The following is a 14728-nucleotide window of genomic DNA, read 5'->3' on the forward strand; positions in this document are numbered from 1 at the left end:
CGGTCCCTCAGGAAGGAGGACAGCCAGACCAAGGCCGAGCCCCCAATCCCCGCCGCCCTGACACGGGATAGTAAGATGGAGTGATCAACCGTGTTGAAGGCGGCGGAGAGATCGAGGAGGACCAGGGCCTGGGGGTGATTAGTGTCCATACCCTCTCTGAGGTTGTCGAGGACCGATAACACTACAGACTCCATGGAGTGTGCGGGGCGAAAGCCCGCCTGACGGGGGCTAATACCCGGTACTCCTCCACAAAGGTGCCAAGTGCTGTGGTCACATGGCGCTCTAGTACCTTCCCCAGAAAGGGCAATAAGGTAATGGGGCGATGATTTTCAAGAGCGGAAGGGTCGGCGCCAGGTTTTTTTAGGATGGGAAGGATGATAGCCGATTTGAGAGTTGGAGTGACAATGCCCTGTGACAATGAGTTATTGAGGAAATTGAGAGGTGGCGCGACACAGGCAGAAAAGATCTGTTTCAGGATATGAGCGGGGCAGGGATCCAGAGGGGAACCTGATTTGACCAAGGGCAGGAGGGAGAGGAAAGATTATTTTGTAAGAGGGGGCAGGGAATCAAGGCGAGCCGAGACTGGGGGAATCTGAGGGTCGACAAAGGAGGAAGAGGGGGGGTATTTCTGCTTTGATATTGGAAATTTTACCTAGGAAGAAGGAGTTGAGGGAATCACATAAGGACTGGGAAGGAGCTGGTTTGAGAGTAGCACGGTCAGAGTAGGCAAGATCGTGCACGATGGAGAAGATTTCTCTGGGCTGATTTTCGGCAGTTAGGATTTTGGAGGAAAAATGGGCAGTCTTTGTCGCCAAGATTGATTTTTTGTACAAGGCCAGAAGGATGATATATTGGTTTTTAAGGATTGGGCAATAATCCCGCCTCCAGGTTCGCTCAGCGCGACGAACCCTGAGCTTTAGGACCTTGAGTTCCTCGGTAAACCAGCGGTTTGCATCATTGGTGCGTCTGGATGACACCCGCCTTAGGGGGGCGACAGAGTCGCAGCCTGAGTGAAGCCATAGGTTGAGGGAGTCGGCTTGCGCGGAAGACGACAGACCGTGAAAGTCTGGGCTGGACGCAGAGAGAATGGCGGATAGAGAGGCCACATCTACATGCTTCCAAGAGCGCGCCCAGATGTATTTGGGAAGAAAGGGCTTGGGGGCTGGACTAAGAGATAGGGAAAAAGAGATCAAGAAGTGGTCAGACCAAGTGCAGGGAGAGGGAGACAGAGAGGTTACTGGACAGTTCAGGGTCCAAATCTGATCAAGGATGTGTCCCTGGATATGGGTGGGGGAGTGGACGTGAGGGACGAAGTTGAGGGAACGAAGGGTTTCTGAGAATTCTTTTGATGTGGAGCATTCGGCCGGATCTGAAGGCCAAAAGTTAAAGTCTCCTAACACCAGGATTGAAGAATTATTAACTGCTAGAGTAGCCACCAGATCTTGGAAGCTGGGAAGGAAAAGATGGGAGGGTGGGGGAGGACGGTACATAAGAAGGCAGGTAAGCGGGGTTGCAAAAGAAAGTGAGCGAGCGACTAAGAAGTCAGATGAGGCGATGGGGGGAAGACTAGGGTTTGAAAGGAAATTTCTTTGCAGGCAATGAGAGCGACTCCGCCACCCAGTTTGCCAACAGGACGATCGGCTCGTAACGCATAGTATGAGGCTGGGAGCGCGGCTAGTAGGGAGGGAAGGGAGTTGTCGCAAAACCAGGTCTCTGTGAGAAATAAGAGATCGGGTTTGTACAGGTCCAGTAAAATGAAGAGTTCGTGGCAGTGCTTGACTGCTGACCTGGTGTTGAGATAATAGGTGGATAAGGTGGTGGAGGCAGGAAGAGGGGAGAGGGGAAAGGGGCGCGGGGCTGCCAAACCCAGGCTGTTGATTTGTGCTGTCCCGGTGTCGTCCAGAGGTCACGGGCCTTGGAGGTTGATCAGCTGCCCCTGGCCCCGACCGGACGCGGACGGGCGCAGACGGGCTTACCTTTGGCGCGCCTTCTGCACTCATCCACTGCGCGTCCGGAAGAAGCACATTTTTTATGGATTGGTGGAGCGGCGGCTGGGGGGCGTGGCCTCGGAAAAAGGGGCATGGCCTCCGGGCTCACCAGGATGGCGGCGCTAGATTTTTAAGTTGGGGGGTCGGAGCAGCGCTAAATCCGCTGTGCAACCGGAGTTAGGTAGAAGCGAGAGGTAAGTGTTGGGCAGCAGTATTGAGTGACAAACAGTGGAAATATTTAAAATCAAACAGTTTTAAAACAAGACACGCTTGCGGCTTTCCGCCTCAGGAGCTCAGGACTTACAGGTCTGGCGCTCGCAATCAGTGCCTCTAAATAGGGTGGCGGCCGGGGGGCGTGGCCTCGAAAAAAGGGGCGTGGCCTCCGGGCTCGCCAGGAGGGCGGCGCTAGATTTTTAAGTTGGGGGGTCGGAGCAGCGCTAAATCCGCTGTGCAACCGGAGTTAGGTAGAAGCGAGAGGTAAGTGTTGGGCAGCAGTATTGAGTGACAAACAGTGGAAATATTTAAAAACAAACAGTTTTAAAACAAGACACGCTCCCGGCTTTCCGCCTCAGGAGCTCAGGACTTACAGCACCGGAGGGCCACCACCAGCCCGTTGTCCACCTTCTCTTAATATCATCCAGTGAGATCAGGACAGGTGCTTCAGCAATCACCTTGTTGACTATCCTGTCCCACATCCTACTTTTTCTGGGTGAAGGCTGTCTGTTGGACTATGGTCCCAAATAAATATGGCTCTACTCTGATGATTTGATCTACAAGCACTATCAACGCAATATTTTTAAACTGTGGCGGCTTCCTCTGGGGCATGGTGAGGGTGAGTATGAATGTGGAATAGAGTGTGTGTTGAAGAAAATGATTTAAATAAATTATTAGTGCAAGTGGTGGGGTGGATGCAGTGCGTGAGTGTGTGCAAGGTAGAGAGCAGGGAATGAGCACAGACTCCTCTATGGCTACCTGACAGCAGTAGCGAGTGAGCAAAGGATCATGGTAATTTCTTTGTTCTTTGTATAGGTGGATACGCCTAATATTAAATTTTTTATTTTTGGTTATTTGGCGCTGCTTATGCTTGTAGCTGAGGCTGATTTTTATATTTTAAAGTTGCCATATGGAACACAAACCAACACGGTTCCGAGACCGCGTAGGATGCATCCTAATCTGTTTGTTGGGACAACCGATGCTTGTTCGTAAAGGGAATGCATATGGGACTAACCTTCCAACTGACTCGGTTGGTTCGGACAAGTTTCCGAACGACTTGGGCGGTTCGGACTGTTGTGTATCGTGTAAGAGTCCCGCAATAAGCCCATACTCTTAGGTCATATTTAATTAACATGAATTTATCTACATCAGTTTACACTATCCATATATGGTCTGAACTTTGGGTTCCATCGTCACAATTGACTATAGATATAGACAATGTGCATTACCGGGTCATCCTGTATCATGCACTTTAAAACCAAGTTAAAATCTGGGGTTATCAGGTCTACAGGAAATTCCTTCTGAAGTACATTACCGGGTTAAGACACCTACTCATCTACATCCGTCCACCTTACCAGGCACAACTATGCTAGTTCCGTTAGCTTTCTAGGAATTCAGTCATCTTCTTTCACTGTATGTACATTAGTGACATATTTCTCAGCACGATATCACATCATACCTGCCCATAGTCTAGTATAAATATCCCACCATTTGCCAAAGCAAATTAGAGGAGACCTTGAATTCCGAGGAGCCTTTCATTCCCGGCCTCACGCACTGACAACGCCCTGAGGACAAGACCCTGTCTTCCAGCACACCAAGACTACAGCTCGCAGTGTACGACTTTCCCTTGCGGGGACCTAGAATTCAAGAACAGAAACCCAACTTCTTCCATTCTCAGCTATGGACTTGACTTCTTCTACGAGAGACTCTTGGCTACTATAGACTCTTGGGTACAGTAGACTCCAAGTGACTTCACTTCTAGCTATCTCCAATACTTAGCAATATTTACTTCATACATCATGACTAAGTTAGGAATGATTCAACACTTTGCGCCCAACTATAGAGAATCATCCTATAGCCTTCAATGCCTACGCCTTCCCGTGCACCCACATAAACACCTAGTTTTGGATTCAAGGGCAGGTACGGGTAGGAACGCGTTTGGGTAGGAGAAGCACTTCAGAAGTGCTGAGCTTTCAACTGTGCTTTTACACTGTACTCTCACTTGTACTCTAATCTGTAATTTTAAACATCGTTTTATCTATACAAATGTATTTATGAACCCAGAGTAATGTTAGAGCAATACTATTTCTTCTTGCTCTCTGTAATATGCATTTTATATCTTGCATACTGTCTAACAATTGTAACAGCTCATATAGTTTACACAAAATTCAAGACTGTTCAATAAATGCTATTTGAAGCGCCAGTCTCATTTTTCTGTGTTCTCCTGAGAACATAAGCATGCACAACTAAGAAATTAGTTTTCTCTTGTTTTTCCACGATTCTGAGGATCAGGGTTTTTCATGTTGCAAGATTGCCAGAAACAATTCCCTTCTTGTTGCCAAAAAATTTCTAGTGTGATCACTGAGCTAGTAAAGTGAACATACGCTACGACAAGGTTAGCATATGCAATAGTGGCCGATCGACTCAGTCCTCCGCCAAAGACTATAGCATATGAGATCCTAACACGCAGAACTTATATCGGGATATAGTGAAGAAAACAGAAAACGTTCTCAGGGGTCCCACTGATACTTGGTCCTTTTAAACCAACAAAGAAGAAATGTTCATAGAAGCTGAAATATAAAATACATATTTATTAAACCTCATATGTAATGTAAAATACACTTTTATAGCGCTACTACCACTCCAAGGAGTATCTTGGCGCTCAACATCAACCCAGGTGGAATAGGTTGGGGGGAAATGAAAGCGAACTTAGTCACAATATACTCTATACCAGTGCTCTACAGACAGCGTCAGTGAGGGAGAACATCCATGTTTTAAGTTCCTTTCTAAAATGGCTCACATTGGACATCGATCGGAGCTGCGGCGGGAGTTTATTCCAGGCCTTTGTACCCAGGAAAAAAAGAGATTTACCACCTTTGGTTGCCAGCTTAAATCTAGGTGTTACCAACAGATTCTGATTTGCATACCTCAGGCAGCGCATGGGCTGATAACGTTTGAAACCATTGGATAGGTATCTAGGCCCTTGCTGTTGGAAGGCTCTGAAGGTAATCAGAAGAATCTTAAACAAAATCCGTTTACAGATCGGTAACCAATGAAGCGCCTTAAGCGCGGCCGAGGCAGATGACTTGCGAGGCCAGCGTAGCACTAAACGGGCAGTTGCATGCTGGACCATCTGCAGCCTGTGGAGAACAGACTTATTTGCTCCTGCATACAGGCCGTTGCAGTAGTCCAGTCTAGATGTTATCAGAGCAACTGCTACCGTTTTCCTTGCTGACAAAGGAAGAAGATCAAAAAACTTCCTCAAAGATCTAATAATATGGAAACAGGTGCCGGCCACAGCCACTGCTTGTTGTTTAAAAGACAGCTGGTCATCGAATTTAATGCCCAGGTTTCGAGCAGAAGAGATGGTATTTGGGGGGGCTTCAGCATCCTCAGGCCACCAGTCTTTCGGGGAAAACAGATTTTGAGAGCCTAACTGCAGAATTTACGTCTTACCGGAATTACATTTGCGGTGCTTGTTATTCATCCACTCAAAAGTGGCCGTTAGGCAGTTTTTCAGGTTTTCCTCGGCCCCAGGCAGTTCTCTATCCAGGACCAGAATAAGCTGTGTGTCGTCAGCATACGATATTGTGCTAATCTGATAGGAAGCGATTAGCTCAATCAGGGGCACCATATACAGATTAAAAAGTACAGGGCTCAAACTAGAGCCCTGGGGGACCCCTGAGCTGACGACTTTAGCTTCAGATTGAAACTGGCCCAGTACCGTGACTTGGCGCCTGTTGTTAAGAACATTTATAAACCACGCCAATGTCACTCCTCCTATTCCTGCGTTAACTAAACGGTCCACTAAGATGGTATGTGAAACCGTATCGAAGGCCGCCGATAGATCGAGTAAAATCAAGACGGCCTTCTTTCCCTGATCCACAGCCCTTCTTAGGGTCTCTGCCGTAAACAGCAGGGCTGACTCGGTGGAATGTTTTGAGCGAAACCCTGATTGGTTAGGGTGCAGGATGTCATTCTCCTCCAGGAAATTCCTAAGCTGATTATTAACGAACTTTTCCGTCAGTTTAAACACCAGGGGGAGCAGGGAGATAGGACGCAGGTTGGAAAGAGTGGTCGGGTCAGGCAAAGACTTTTTCTGAAGAGGCTTGACCGCTGCAAGCTTCCATTCACTGGGAATGTCTCCCGTGGCCAAAGATGAATTGATGATGCTGTTAATAGTGGGATTAACAATCTCAACTAAAGCCTGCAAAACCGAAGGTGGGCACGGGTCGAAAGGGGATCCAGATTTGCTTGCGAAAATGGCTTTGTTCATATCCTCTAGAGAAATAGGGGCAAATGAGTCCAAGCAGGGGGTCCTAGTAGATGTCTTACCCACCTCAATCTTTTCCAAAGTACTGAAGGTGGAAGACACAGGAGGGAAAACCTTCACAATATCCAGGATCTTATTTTCAAAATAATTAGCAATGGCATTACAGAGAGATTGGGACTGGGGAATTTCCTGCGAGAGGGCTGAAGGGTTGAAGAAATGGTTTACTATCTTAAAAATTTCTGTTTGGCCATTTCCAGGGATAGATATCGCTTGCAGATAGTAGGCTTTTTTAGCTAGCTTAATTGCTACATGATATCGTCTTCTGGCGGATTTATAGGCATCACAGGCAACCGCCTCGTAGTTCCTACGCCAACTCCGTTCCAGTGCTCTCACTTCACCTAACTCCAATTTTAGAGCTAGCGAAAACCATGGGGCACTCTTTTTACTTTCCAAGCCGCCTTCATTTTTCCTACGTGTTGGGACTAAAGAGTTTCCTACTGTGGTTATCCAGTCGCAAAACTGCTGGTTGTCCGTGGAAGTGTGACCTGTTGGGATGGGCTTGTTTTCTTTTATCTTCTCTACCAGATCTAACCTTTTAGATAAATTCCTCCATACTGGTTTGCTTACAGCGTCTGTTTTATTCCTACTATTTACAGGAGCATTATTTTTCAGAAGGAGGTCAAATGGGATTAGATTATTGTCGGACCATATTTGAGGGCAAGGGGATTTAACTATTAGTCTATCTGAGTTTGAGCAGATACAGTCTAAGACATGTCCTGCTATATGTGTAGGTTCCAAGGTAAGAAGGGTAAGGCCCAGGACATTAATAATGTCCATAAAGCAACTTACTCCTTGCTCTTTAGGAGAGTCTAAGTGGAGATTCAGGTACCCTAGGACTGTAAAATAGGCGAACCTGAGCACCAAGTCGCTCAATACCTCTCCTAGACTCTCTAAAAACTCAGTAGGTGACCCAGGGGGGCGATAAATTAGAGCACCAGAAAAGGTGAAATAGTCATGAATACCTAGACAGAAGGCCATGGCCTCTGCCCCTTTAATATCTGGTAACTCATGCATAGAACACTTCAATGTGTCACGATAAATAATTGCAAGGCCCCCACCCCTTTGCGGAGGCCTATCTAATCACTGTATCGGAAAATTCCGCGGGAGGGCCACAGCTAGGTCCGGATTACACCAAGCTTTGAGCCACGTTTCTGTGATTAGGAGCCAATCTAAGTTTACCTCCATAATCAAATCATTAATATTTTGAGCATTTTTACACATCGACCGTGCATTAATAAGCCCTCCTCGTAAAATAGTGGGTTGTGTGACTACTACCGGAGTAGGTTCTGGAACGAACGTTGCCTTGCACTGGCCACAGCGAATGGGACCATCCCATATATCCGGTTTAACGACCTCATGGCAGTGCATGGGGAGCCTGTTTAGGGAGCATAATAAATCTCTAGACAAACCTGGGTTTCCATTGCATGGAGCGTGGCATGAAGCATCATGCAACGCCTCCAGCGCCTCCTTAGCGCTGACGGGCGCAGACGGGCAGGACTCTGGCGCGCCAGAGTGAGGGAGACTATGTCACACAGAAGCCTTAGCAACTGAATGAGGCAGTCTAAGGAGTACAGAAAACTAGGGCCTTATATATGCTTAGGGTTACATAGCATAAGATCAAGGGGAGGTCCTGGCACATGTAACGTAATGTAATGTAATGTTATGTAATGTAAAAGGGTATTTATAGAGCACAAACTGTCGCTCCGGAAGGAGAATCCTGGCGCTGAGGAAAGAAGCTCAGGAAGTGGAAAGAAAGCTCTAGATGGCAGCAAGTACATATGTGTCTGTCAGGTTATATAGCCAGGTTTTGAGTTTCTTTCTAAAGGCTACTTCCGTAAGTTGCATTCTGAGGTCATTTGGCATGGCATTCCAGGCTCTAGGAGCTAGGACGCCAAATGATTTGCCTCTTTCGTTAAGATGAAATTTGGGAACGTTGGCTAGATTGGGCCCTGCTGATCTCAAAACTCTGGTCGGTCTATAACGACAAAGTCTCTTCGACAGATACCTTGGCCCAATATAATTTAAGGCTCTGAAAGTGGTTAATAGGATCTTAAAGAGAATTATTTTATGCATCGGGAGCCAATGTAGAGTTCTGAGGGCTGCAGATGCTGAGGATTTTCTAGGGAGTTTTAGAACAAGCCGTGCTGCCGCATGTTGAATGCTTTGCAGCTTCTTTAATGTTTGTTTCTTAATACCGCCCATAAGCCCGTTACAATAATCTAAGCGGGAAAGTATAAGTGAAACTTCCACGGACTTTCTAGCTTCGATAGGGAGAGAATCAAAGAACTTCTTCAGAGAGTTTATTAAATTGAAACAGCTGCCTGCTGTGTTTCTCACATGGTGATCGAAGGAAAGAGAAGAATCAAAAAGGATGCCAAGGTTTCTTGCTTGACTCCACCACGGCAGGAGGGGGAGTAATGCCTTCGGGCCACCATTTTGCAGGGCAGAAGTTATTGTTTTTCCCCATAGGCAGAATTTCTGTTTTATTAGAATTGCATTTAAGGTGGTTGTTTTTCATCCACTGGAAAATTTCCGTTAGGCAGTTTTGAAAATTTTGTTCGGCTTTGGTGGCATTTTGTCCAAGGATAAAATAAGTTGAGTATCGTCGGCATATGAAGTAACACATATGCCATACGATTCAATGATAGTGATAAGGGGTGCCATATAAATATTAAAAAGTGGGGGACTCAAAATCGATCCCTAAGGAACTCCTGCCAATATTTGTTTTTCCTTTGAGAGGAAAGGTCCTAAAGATATTGTCTGAGTTCTATCCGCAAGGAAAGAGACAATCCAGTCGAGGGCTTTGCCTGTTACACCATTCCATCTCAATCTGTTGAGATATGGTGTCGAACGCCGCCGATAAATCAAGCAATATCAGGACGGCGTTTTTTCCTTCATCTTGAATAGATTTTATGGTATCAGTTACTTCCATGAGGGCAGTTTCAGTAGAGTGCTTACTCCGGAAGCCTGACTGTTGTTGGTGTAAAAGGTTGTGTTTTTCAACAAAGTTCGAGAGTTCTTGGTGGACCATGGACTCCGTTATTTTCCCAAGTACTGGCAATAGGGATATAGGACGCAGATTGGAAAGCTCAGTGGGGTCTTTATTTTGTTTTTTCATTAAAGGTTTCACGGTGACTTTCTTCAAGTCACTTGGTACGATTCCTTTACTAAGTGAGTCATTAACTACTGTTTATAATAGGATTCACTATATCTATTATTTGATGGAGAATAAATGGCGGACATGAATCCGAGGGTGACCCTGATTTACAGGACATTATGCCATCCCTTGAATGGGCTAAAGTGATAGGTTTAAATGAGCTGAGAGTACTAAGTATCTCAACCATGGGGCTTTTTATTTCCATAGCAATTGGCAACGCTGTTTGAGAGAAATCATTCTGAATCAGTTTTATTTTGTCTTCAAAATAGTCTGCGATCTGGTCGCAGAGTTCTTGAGAAGGTGGAATTTCCAATTGCAGGGTTTTAGGATGGGTAAAAGATTTCATTATAGCAAAGATAGTCTTCTGTCTTTGTTGAGCTTCGGAAATCATTTTGATATAATGATTTCTCTTGGCTGTTTTAATAAGAGTAAAGTAATCATGCCTTTTTTTATATAAAGGGCATTAGCTAAGGGATCATTTCTCCATTTCCGTTCACATTTTTTACACTGGAGGTGAACTTCCACCAAAGCCTGTGTATACAATGAGGCACTTATCTTCCTAGGTTTATCATTCTTCTTATGGAGATGCTTTGGAGGGGCTAGTTCTCGTGTAGCAGTCTGTATCCAGGTATGAAAAGTTTTAGAGTCTTGCTCAACCTCTCCGGACAGATTAGGGACCAGTGACTGGACTGATTGCCTAAGATTAGTATTCTTAGCTATCCCTGTCCAGTTTGACGAAGTGGTGGAAGATAGACGGCCTTTCATCTCCTTTTCCTGAGGATGATATAGCTTTATGCTGAATGGGATAAAGCAGTGGTCCGTCCAAATTTGGGGTATTGGGGTATAAGTAGTTAGTGCTGGAAAGTTGGAACAGATCCCATCCAGTATATTTATTTATTTAGAAAGTTTTATATAGCGCGAACCAGACTCTTGCGAGAATCAGAGCGCTTTACAATATAAGAATAAATTCCAAGGGTACCAAACTACAGAGTGGAAAGTCATTACGATACTTCTGAAATTAAGAGATGAAGAATAAAGTACTAATTACTTTTTTGAAGATATAAACATCACTTAAAATTAAATACATCCATCTTTGTAGAGGTATTCAGGTAAAGCAGTGACTAAAAAGACACACAAATAGAATTCAGCTCATGAACTACTAACATTTACTACTACACGATTCCCCAAATGGTAAAGGCAAGCATTACAATAATTAGAATACACAAATAGCAGTCTAACACTGGAAAATCCAGAGATACGCTGATTATTCACTCGTATTTTAACCATTACTGGGCCTGAAAAAAATTCATTACACTTATATTACAGGTAGGTTTAAAGCAAAGTAATAACTGAAGGCAAAGCTTGAAGTATCCATTTTATTTTATAATGTCAAGTCAAGTCAAGTCAAAAAGCTTTATTTCGATAAAATTTCATTATCATAAAAGCAAGTTTAAAAAGAATTAATAATGATAAAATTAGTAAGACATATCCAGTTAATAACGACAAGTGTAACATTTGCTAAAATTGATATAGTTTAAGAAGGAATTAAACAAGGTTTTTAAGCTTTCTGGCTCGGATGGCCCAAGCCCAGAATAAAAATTTGGCTAGGGCACAGACATAGGGTACATAACTGTCCGAAACAAGAATCCTGATTGCCACATCGTGGCTCCTGGTTCCCAGTTGCCGACACAGATTCTTCAGCCAAACCCTTCTTGGATTGGCATATTCGCTACAGACGAATAAGAAGTGGGCCAATGTCTCTGGATGGGCTAAACATGAAGGACACAGGTCGGTTTTGTTTTGACAGGAATTCCATGTTTTGGTAAAAGTGTTCAATGGCAAGGTACCCGTTCTGAATTTAAAATACAAAGACCGGGCAAACGGTTTCCCGATTATATCTAAATAGGGTTCTTGCATGGGAATGTCTTTAAACTTCAGGAAATCCTCAGTAAGCCTGCCAATGGATGTGCTAGAATGCCTTTGGGAGCAGATCCAATCCCGATAAAGATTTTTGAGTACTTGTTTTGGTGGAGAAGTTCTACTTAACCAAGAGTCCAAAAGGCCCAAGTTCAACAGTAAGGATTTCATGTCTGTTAGCCATTTGACTCTAGCCCAATGTGGTGACGCCATTATTTCTTCCAGGCCTCTGGCGTAGGCACTAAGTTCCTCTACCCGCCAAATGCGGGCCCATAACAAAAGAGGGCGAAATTTCGCAATTTCGCCAATCTGGGTACAGCCAAGGTCCATAAATAAAGGTAAAAGGGGGGTACTTCGAGGAAGGGACATTATTTGTCTACAGAAATTATTCTCAGATTTTTGGATAGCTACTGAAGATGCAAAGCCCCAGAGTTCAGCTCCGTAGAGTGCAGAGCTGACACCCTTGGCGGCATAGATCTCTAGGACTGTTCCTATTGGTTTCAACGAACTGGAACGTTGCTCCCTCAATAGGGCGCCTGTGATCCTTTTATGATTTAGCAGCATCTTATCTAGATGAGGAGTCCAATCCATTTTGTCTGAGATGCGTATCCCTAAATAGTCAAATACTTTCACCCTTTCCAGGGTCTCAGTGTTTAAGATAGGGGGACGCACTTGCTGTTTCGGGGGGTTAAGAACAAGGTATTTTGTTTTGTTGGTGTTTATAACCAGTCCCCGATCAGTACAAAAGGATTGGAAATTATCCAAGAGTTTCTGTAGTCCCATAGGTGTTTTGGAGATTAAGAGCGTGTCGTCCGCAAAGAGAAGGGTCGGTACTCGAACCCCCGCCAGGGATGGTTCATCAGATGGAAATTTCAGAAGATGCTCAACCACCCCATTGATATACAAAGAGAAAAGGGTGGGAGCCAGAACACATCCCTGGCGGACCCCTCTCTCGACCGGAATACAGCCCGTTTTCTCCCCTCCAGAACCCCACCTAATTTGGGCAAAGCTGTCCTGATGGAGCCTAACTAGTAGGGATAGTAGATACTGTGGAAGCCCCATATTAGCCAGGACCCTCCATAACAAGTCCCGGGGGACAAGGTCAAAGGCAGTCTTTAGGTCGATAAAGGCGAGATAAAGACTGCCCTTGCCTATCACTACCACCTTCCAATAGATCATCATAAGCCTGAAGGCCTGCTCTATCGTACCAGTGCCTACTCTAAAACCGGCCTGGAAGTCGGTAAGTACTTTGTTTTCGTCTACCCAGTTAAGTATCCTGAGTAGAATAACTTTACCAACGACTTTTTGGCTTGCATCAAGCAAGCTGATCGGCCTATAATTAGACGGGTCATCCCTTGGGCCTTTCTTATGGATGGGAACTACCTCTGCCCCCTTCCATGACGCAGGAATGGGGGCACCCCTACAAATAGCGAGAAGGAGGGAGTGAATTAATTTGCCCCAAGTAGCAACATCAAATTTTAACAGGTCCCCCGGGATGCCATCAGGTCCTGCAGCTTTCTGTGGAATGATAGAGTTAATAGCATATTCTACTTCCTTCTGTGTGAATTCAATTCAATGGGGAGAAGAATATAATTAATATAAGGGGAGGATTGGACAAACCCTCTCCCATTCAAATCATTATAGCAGGAATAAAGTTTAGAAAAATGGGCCTCCCATACCTGCCCCGAAATATTGCAGGTTATGAGATCGGAATCCGGTCTATTTCGTGCCCTTATGGCGTCCCAAAAGGATTTAGGATCTTTTTTCAAACTGGCTTCCTTAAGGGTTAGCCAGTAGGCATCCTCCCACTCCCTTTTAGCAACCTGCAAGGCCTTTTTATGGTCTCTTCTAGCAATTTGGATTAGTGGAGGGGACTTCCCTTTAACTGCCTCTATTAGGCGAGATTTGGCCTTCCTGCACGTTGCCGAATACCAATCGTGTTTGCCTTTAGCTTTTAGTAACAAATTTTGTTTCCCTGGGGGCAATTGGACCCAAAAAAGGTCCCCTATAGTTTTTACAGCAGTTTCAAATATAGCGGTAACCATGTCTGCTGCTATAGTTAGGTCAATCGAGCCAATTTCGGCTTGCATGACCTTAGCTACTTCATCTATTGCTGATAGTTTGTCGACATTACACATGATCTTACTCCACTTTAGGCGTCTACCACAAGTGGCAACAGTAATCCCTTGTTGGCGGCTCAAAGGGACTGACAATACTTCGGTGGGCCAAGGATTTTTTAAAGATAGAGAGAGTGGATTGTGGTCACTCTCTACGGTATTGGTGATAACCATATCATCAACATGGCTCCAGAAGCCCCTGTCCAGCAAAATATAGTCGATCCGTGTGCATTGGCCAACTCTGTTAAATGTCGGAGCACCCTGCAGGTCCGATCGAGTGCGACCGTTAACAGCTCTCAAGCCAAACTCCAATGTGAGTGCGTTTAGGTGGATTGCACTGCGAGTCCAGCGTTTGATGGGTGGAATAGAGAGGGCAGGAATCCCCCATCTACTGTCCTCCTCTCCTAGATCTGGTACTCCTTCTAGGGGAAGTGGTTCATATGTACAATTAAAATCCCCTGCTACTAGGATATGCCCAGGTCCACTCTGCTCTCCTAGCTGTGCCTCGAGCTCCAGCATTGTAGGTGAAATACACCCATTTTTAGTTCCCCTAATATATACATTATAAAGGTCAAGAATCATACTTCCCCGTAGGCCCAATAGTGAGACACCAAGAATATCCGGGGACCTTGGCTTCTTGGTAATTATCCTACAATTTAGGAGGATACTTATCCAAATAATAAGCCCCCCCGATGGCCGCCCCTTCCCTAGCTTGGATTTTACTGCTGGAGTGAAAACAGTGACAAACCCCACCCGATGTAATGGTTCAATGGCCCATGTCTCTTGAAATATACAGATTGTATGGGCATCGACCAGGGCATTCCACTCTGGAAGACCTAACTTCCTTGAAATCCCGGCAAGGTTCCAGCTAAGGATCTTTAACTTGCCCTGTGCTAATTTCCCATCTTGGATCACAGTGCCTTGGTGGTTACATGAATCACCGCTGCCTCTAGTTGATGTGGGTGATAACACCTCTAAATTAATAGAGAAAGATGTCTCCGGC

This window comes from Lissotriton helveticus, chromosome 10, assembly GCF_964261635.1.
Source record: "Lissotriton helveticus chromosome 10, aLisHel1.1, whole genome shotgun sequence".
Lineage (NCBI taxonomy): Eukaryota > Metazoa > Chordata > Amphibia > Caudata > Salamandridae > Lissotriton > Lissotriton helveticus.